The 7,640-nt window shown below is 48.3% G+C and overlaps 3 non-coding genes across 3 annotated transcripts; all 3 read right to left on the bottom strand.

Moving 5' to 3' along the window:
* Positions 1–3,974: 3,974 nt before the first annotated feature.
* On the bottom strand, positions 3,975–4,047 carry trnav-cac (transfer RNA valine (anticodon CAC)). Its single transcript has one exon. It is a non-coding gene; the product is annotated as a tRNA-Val (tRNA).
* A 122-nt stretch (positions 4,048–4,169) lies between these two features.
* Positions 4,170–4,242, bottom strand: trnav-aac (transfer RNA valine (anticodon AAC)). Its single transcript has one exon. It is a non-coding gene; the product is annotated as a tRNA-Val (tRNA).
* A 952-nt stretch (positions 4,243–5,194) lies between these two features.
* On the bottom strand, positions 5,195–5,267 carry trnav-cac (transfer RNA valine (anticodon CAC)). The gene has a single exon. It is a non-coding gene; the product is annotated as a tRNA-Val (tRNA).
* Between the last annotated feature and the right edge of the window lie 2,373 nt (positions 5,268–7,640).

Below are 7,640 nucleotides of genomic sequence, written 5' to 3'. Positions count from 1 at the left end.
TTCATTCTATTTTGTGCACAAAGTTAGTTTATTATATATAAATCGTACTTAACATGAGTTTCTAATCATTTTTTAATCTAGATACACTTTATGGTGTTTGTGGTCGAGACGGGACTCGAACCTGTAATTTCATGTATTTTTTCAGGCCCGCCTCCCTGGAATTTCCTGCGTTCTTATTGGCTAGCAACACTCTACACCTACATGCGACTGACCTTCGCGTGTTAGGCGAACGTGATGACCACTACACTACAGAAACCTATTGATAGAGCATGTGCTTTTTAGAAGATGGCTCCTTCCCATAATCTACTCTGCAAGCAGTGTGACAGTTTGTAAATTCCACAAACAACAGAACAGAGGTTATTCGGCATGGCAATCTGCCTGCAGCTCCTGGGTACGATGGCCTTCACCTGTCTTAAAAGTAAGGGTTTTGTATCGAATTGCAGCATTTATATTTAACATGCCTCCACTTGTTTCCGCCCAGTTTTGAACTGAAGACCTTTGCGTGTAAAGCGAACGTGATATCATGGCATGTGCTTTTTAGAAGATGGCTCCTTCCCATAATCTGCTCTGCAAGCAGTGTGACAGTCTGTGAATTCCACAAACAACAGAACAGAGGTCATTCGGCATGGCAGTCTGCCTACAGCTCCTTGGTACGATGGCCTTCACCTGTCTCAAAAGCAAGGGTTTTGTAGCGAATTGGAGAATTAAATTTAAAATGCCTCCACTTGTTTCCGCCCAGTTTTGAACTGAGGACCTGTCGCGTGTAAAGCAAACGTGATAACCACTACACTACGGAAGTCGGGAGCCCGGCGAAATCCGGCCCCCTCGCTCGCGATACGGGCGTCGGGCACAGGGGGGCGACTCGCCGACCGCCCTCAGTCGATTCGACGCGCGCCGAAAAGGTTGCGGGCGGGCGTCCACGGAGCGCACGCGCATCCCCCTGACCGCCCTTTCGCGAAATTCCCTGACCGCACCTACCGACCACGGAGCGCCCGTCCGTCCCACCTTTGACCTGCGAACAGCCCCCTGGCCACGCCCACTGACACGAACAGCCTATTCGTCCCACCGACCGCCTGTGTGACCACGAACGGCCTTTTCGCCCACGGCCAACCTAAGTGACGGCCCCGCCCACTGACACGAACAGCCTATTCGTCCCCCTAACCGCCTGTGTGACCACGAACGGCCTTTTCGCCCACGTCCAACCTAAGTGACGGCCCCTGGCCCCGCCCACTGACACGAACAGCCTATTCGTCCCCCTAACCGCCTGTGTGACCACGAACAGCCTATTCATCCCACCGACCACCTATGTGACCACGAAAGGCCTATTCATCCCACCGACCGCCCAGTGACCACGGACAGCCTATTCGTCCCACCGACAGCCTATGTATCCACGAACGGCCCGTCCGTCCACGGCCAATCTAAGTGTCGGCCCGTGGCCCCGCCCAGTGACCACGGACAGCCTATTCGTCCCACTGACAGCCTGTTTGACCACGAAAGGCCCGTCTGTCCACGGCCAATCTAAGTGACGGCCCGTGGCCCCGCCCAGTGACCACGGACAGCCTATTCGTCCCACTGACAGCCTGTTTGACCACGAACGGCCCGTTTGTCCTCGGCCAATCTAAGTGACGGCCCGTGGCCCCGCCCAGTGACCACGGACAGCCTGTTCGTTCCACTGACAGCCTGCTTGACCACGAACGGCCCGTCCGTCCACGGCCAATCTAAGTGACGGCCCGTGGCCCCGCCCAGTTACCACGGACAGCCTATTCGTCCCACTGACAGCCTGTTTGACCACGAACGGCCCGTCTGTCCACGGCCAATCTAAGTGACGGCCCGTGGCCCCGCCCCGTGACCACGGACAGCCTATTCATCCCCCTAACCGCCTGTGTGACCACGAACAGCCTATTCATCCCACTGACCGCCTGTGTGGCCACGAATGGCCTATGTGTACCATCAGAAGAACTATGCATTATTAGACTTAAAATGGCATGTCCATGGACAGCTTACAGGGACTCTGTCAAATAAGTTACAGGTGGGCAAAGTAAGGGCCCACCTGTAACTTATTTGACGGGGTCCAAATAGGCTGTCCGTGGTCAATGCATTAACAGGTCATATTTCATAATTACAGTGGTTTTATGAGGTGGAACCTACTGTACACTACACAGGGGACACAATACAACAGACTGATGTACATTAAAGCTATTAATTATGCATAATTAGCCTAAATATGGACTGTCCATGAACAGCCTATTTGGACCCTGTCGAATAAGTTACAGGTGGGCAAAGTAAGGGCCCACCTGTAACTTATTTGACGGGGTCCAAATAGGCTGTCCGTGGTCAATGCATTAATAGGTCATATTTCATAATTACAATGGTTTTATTAGGTAAAAACTAATGTACACTAGACAGGGGCCACAATACAACACACTGATGTACATCAAAGCTATCAATTATGCATAATTAGCCTAAAAATGGACTGTCCACGAACAGCCTATTTGGACCCTGTCAAATAAGTTACAGGTGGGCAAGTTAAGGGCCCACTGTAGCCTAAAAATGGACTGTCCACAGACAGCCTATTTGGACCCTGTAAAATAAGTTACAGGTGGGCAAAGTAAGGGCCCACCTGTAACTTATTTGACGGGGTCCAAATAGGCTGTCCGTGGTCAATGCATTAATAGGTCATATCTCATAATTACAATGGTTTTATGTGGTCAAACCTACTGTAAACCACACTGGGGACACACTACAGCACACTGATGTACATTAAAGCTATTAATTATGCATAATTAGCCTAAATATGGACTGTCCATGAACAGCCTATTTGGACCCTGTCGAATAAGCTACAGGTGGGATGCTGTTTTTAACTTAGACATTTTAAGCGGGTGAATCCCCGTAATGATTAGGCGATTTCATCACATGTGGTGAAGTCCCACCTGCAACTTATTTGACGGGGTCCAAATAGGCTGTTCATGGACAGTCCATATTTAGGCTAATTATGCATAATTAATAGAACACTTTATATTACTGTACAGGAAACCTCAATGGTCATTTGTTTTATTTTATCCTTTTCTAAAGAGATTAAACCACAAACATCCCTGCAAGTGCACTGACCTGCTCAACAGAAAATCGCATACGAAATTTTTGCAAAAACCACCCACAGTTTCCGCCCAGTTTCGAACTGGGGACTTTTCGCGTGTGAGGCGAACGTGATAACCACTACACTACAAACACGTCTTCAGGTTGCAGACATAAATCTTTAGGCGCACAATTATTAAAAAGCATATAAAGGAAGTGAGCGCTGCTAGTACCTAGCGTGGCAAACAGTTTAAATTTTCTGTCAGAATCCAACCACTGTTTCTGCTCGGTTTCGAACCGAGGACCTTTCACGTGTTAGGCGAACGTGATGACCACTACACTACAGTCACCTATTGATGAGGCACATGGCTTTTTAGAAGATGCCTCCTTCCCATAATCTGCTCTGCAAGCAGTGTGACAGTCTGTGAATTCCACAAACAACAGAACAGAGGTCATTCGGCATGGCAGTCTGCCTACAGCTCCTTGGTACGATGGCCTTCACCTGTCTCAAAAGTAAGGGTTTTGTAGCGAATTGCAGCATTTGTATCTAACATGCCTCCACTTGTTTCCACCAAATTTTGAACTGAGGACCTTTCGCGTGTAAAGCAAACGTGATAACCACTACACTATGGAAACTTGATTTGCAAGTCAGTCCCACCGCTTCTAGCGTACGCTTGTTCAAAAGCGACTGAAACTATAGACTGCCCAGTGTTTTTAACATGGCAAAAAGCTGCTAATTTTGTTGGCAGACCGAACATTTTATATTACTGTACAGGAAACCTCAATGGTTATTTGTTTAATTTTTTTCCTTTTTTAAAGATATTAAAGCACAAACATCCCTGCAAGTGTACTGACCTGCTCAACAGAAAATCGCATACGAAATTTTTGCAAAAACCACCCACAGTTTCCACCCAGTTTCGAACTGGGGACCTTTCGCATGTGAGGCGAACGTGATAACCACTACAGTACGGAAACACGCCTTCAGGTTGCAGACATAAATCTTTAGGTGCACGCTTATTAAAAAGCATATAAAGGAAATGATCGCTGCACCCACCTAGCGTGGCAAACAGTTTAAATTTTCTGTCAGAATCCAACCATGTTTCTGCTCAGTTTCGAACCGAGGACCATTCGCATGTTAGGCGAATGTGATTACCACTACACTACAGAAACCTACTGATGGAGAGTGTGCTTTTTAGAAGATCCCTCCTTCCCATAATCTGCTCTGCAAGCAGTGTGACAGTTTGTAAATTCCACAAACAACAAAACAGAGGTTATTCGGCATGGCAATCTGCCTACAGTTCCTGGGTACGATGGCCTTCACCTGTCTTAAAAGTAAGGGTTTTGTAGCGAATTGCAGCATTTATATTTAAAATGTATCCACTTGTTTCCGCCCAGTTTTGAACTAAGAACCTGTCGCGTTTAAAGCCAACGTGATAACCACTACACTACGGAAACTTGATTTGGACGTCCGTCTCACCTCTTCTAGGGTACGCTTGTTCAAAAGCGACTGAAACTATAGACTGCCCAGTGTTTTAAACATGGCAAAAAGCTGCTAATTTTGTTGGCAGACCAAACATTTTTTATTACTGTACAGGAAACCTCAACGGTCATTTGTTTTATTTTGTACTGACCTGCTCAACAGAAAATCGCATATGAAATTTTTGCAAAAACCACCCACAGGCATGGCAGTCTGCCTACAGATCCTTGGTACGATGGCCTTCACCTGTCTCAAAAGCAAGGGTTTTGTAGCGAATTGGAGCATTAAATTTAAAATGCCACCACTTGATTCCACCCAGTTTTGAACTGAGGACCTTTCGCGTGTAAAGCAAACGTGATAACCACTACACTACGGAAACTTGATATGGACATCAGTCCCACCGCTTTTAGGGTACGCTTGTTCAAAAGCGACTGAAACTATAGACTGCCCAGTGTTTTTAACATGGCAAAAAGCTGCTAATTTTGTTGGCAGACCGAACATTTTATATTACTGTACAGGAAACTTCAATGGTCATTTGTTTTATTTTTGTCCTTTTCTAAAGAGATTAAACCACAAACATCCCTGCAAGTGTACTGACCTGCTCAACAGAAAATCGCATACGAAATTTTTGCAAATACCACCCACAGTTTCCACCCAGTTTCAAACTGGGGACCTTTCGCGTGTGAGGCGAACGTGATAACCACTACACTACGGAAACACGTCTTCAGGTTGCAGACATAAATCTTTAGGTGCACGCTTATTAAAAAGCATATAAAGGAAATGATCGCTGCACCCACCTAGCGTGGCAAACAGTTAAAATTTTCTGTCAGAATCCAACCACTGTTTCTGCTCGGTTTCACGTGTTAGGCGAATGTGATGACCACTACACTACAGAAACCTATTGATGAGGCACATGTGCTTTTAGAAGATGGCTCCTTCCCATTTGGTGGTTCTAGATCGGTTCCAAATATGTGTTTCAGCAAAACGGTTCGAAGGAAACCCCCGATCGGCCCGAAACTGACGTATGCGTCCCGTCACGGGCCCCTGGGACGGGTTCTAGAGTTCCGCGTCCCTCTGACCTTTTTTCACGCTAATTGGCCACCAACAGCCCCATGGAATAAGTTGCACGTGGGACGTCAAATAAACAGGGGCCAAAAGGGGTCGAAAGGTCGCAGCGGCCCCAAATTCGGCACGGCGGTAGTCCGGGGGCCTCCGGTTCTAGATCACGGGTTTGGTGGTTCTAGATCGGTTCTAAGTATGTGTTTCAGCAAAACGGTTCGAAGGAAACGCCCGATCGGCCCGAAACTGACATATGCGTCCCTTCACGGGCCCCGGGGACGGGTTCTAGAGTTCCGTGCCCAAAACTGCTCGTTTGGCCGAAAAAAGCCCCCCTTGACCTGGAAGCTCCTGTGAAGTTAAAACTGAATAAGTTGCACGTGGGAGGGCGGAAATACAGGGGTCGAAAGGTCGCACTGCCTCCAAATTCGCCGCCCTGGTAGTCGAGGGGCCCCTGGTTCTAGATCCCGGATCGCAGGGTTCAAGATCAGTTCCAAGTGTATAATTTTTTTGTGCAAAAATCTCCTCACTTTTGGTCCTACTGAGCATATGTCTTTCTGTGTGTGCAAGAGGGCTGCCACTAATTGGACCATGTCCTCGGTGAAGGGTGGACAGAAAGGTCCGATCGGCCCGAAACTGACGTATGCGTCAACCGGGGCCCCCGGTTCTAGATCACGGGTTTGGTGGTTCTAGATCGGTTTGTGTTTCAGCCAAACGCTTTGAAGGAAACGCCCGATCGGCCCGAAACCGACACGCGGGTCTCGTCACGGGCCCCGGGGACGGGTTCTAGAGTTCCGCGTCCCTCTGACCTGTTTTCGCGCTAATTGGCCACCAACAGCCCCATGGAATAAGTTGCACGTGGAACGTCAAATACACAGTCGCCCTAAGGGGTCAAAAGTTCGCAGGACCTCGAGATTGGTCACGGACGACCGCCACGGGCCCCCGAATCGGGCCCCAGAGTATCGTGGCTCTAGATGCTTCCTGAGCCTAGTAGGCCGTCTAATCCTAACTGCTGAATTAACCCTTGCAGACACATGCTCCCATAGAGATCAATGGGAGACAGAGAGGTGCATAAAAAATAGCTAAAAATAAACTTGGCATGCCTTGGCCCTCTGACTGTCGCAGAGGGCCACTTGACGCAACTTTTTGTAGAGTTTGGGGCCCCTCGGACCCCCGGGGGCCGCACGGGAGCCACTGTCACGTGCAACTTATCCCATTCATTTTCATAGGCACTTGGTGGACATCCCCACGCAACGGTCCCAATAGCTCCGAATGGCTCCGATTTGAAATCTGTGGCCCCTCAGGGTCCCCTCAGACGGTCCACAAAGACTGGGGTCCGTAGTACCCCGTTAAGTGCGTTACAGTCAAAAACAGCATCCCATCTGTAACCTATTTGACGGGTGCCCTAAATGCTGTCCGTGGACAGTCCATTTTTATGCTAATTATGTATAATTATTAGCTTTAATGTACATCAGTGTGTTGTATTGTGTCCCCTGTGTGGTGTACAGTAGGTTTCACCTCATAAAACCACTGTAATTATGAAATATGACCTGTTAATGCATTGACCACGGACAGCCTATTTGGACCCCGTCAAATAAGTTGCAGGTGGGACTTCACCACATGTGATGAAATCGCCTAATCATTACGGGGATTCAACCGCTGAAAATGTCTAAGTTAAAAACAGCATCCCACCTGGATGGAATGGAGTTCCGACTGATCCTGGCACGAAGGTGAGTATACTGAAATGATTTAGGCCTGCTCTTCTCCCTGGCCCTGCTCCTCTCACTGCACCTGCATCTCTCACTGCATCTCTCACTGCTCCTGCATCTCTCACTGCTCCTGCACCTCTCACTGCATCTCTCACTGCTCCTGGACCTCTCACTGCACCTGCATCTCTCACTGCTCCTGCACCTCTCACTGGCCCTCATTTATCAAAAGTGCATACACCAAATTTCCAGCGTACACCCAAAACCACGGTGACTTTGATATTTATCAATATGGACATTGGCGTACGGCACGCTCAAATCCTACGCCA

This window comes from Siphateles boraxobius, unplaced genomic scaffold, assembly GCF_051911475.1.
Source record: "Siphateles boraxobius isolate OS27281-9 unplaced genomic scaffold, OSU_SipBor_1 63, whole genome shotgun sequence".
Taxonomy (NCBI): Eukaryota; Metazoa; Chordata; class Actinopteri; order Cypriniformes; family Leuciscidae; genus Siphateles; species Siphateles boraxobius.
The sequence above is the reverse complement of the archived record's forward strand: the minus strand, read 5'-3'. Positions and strand labels throughout refer to the sequence as shown.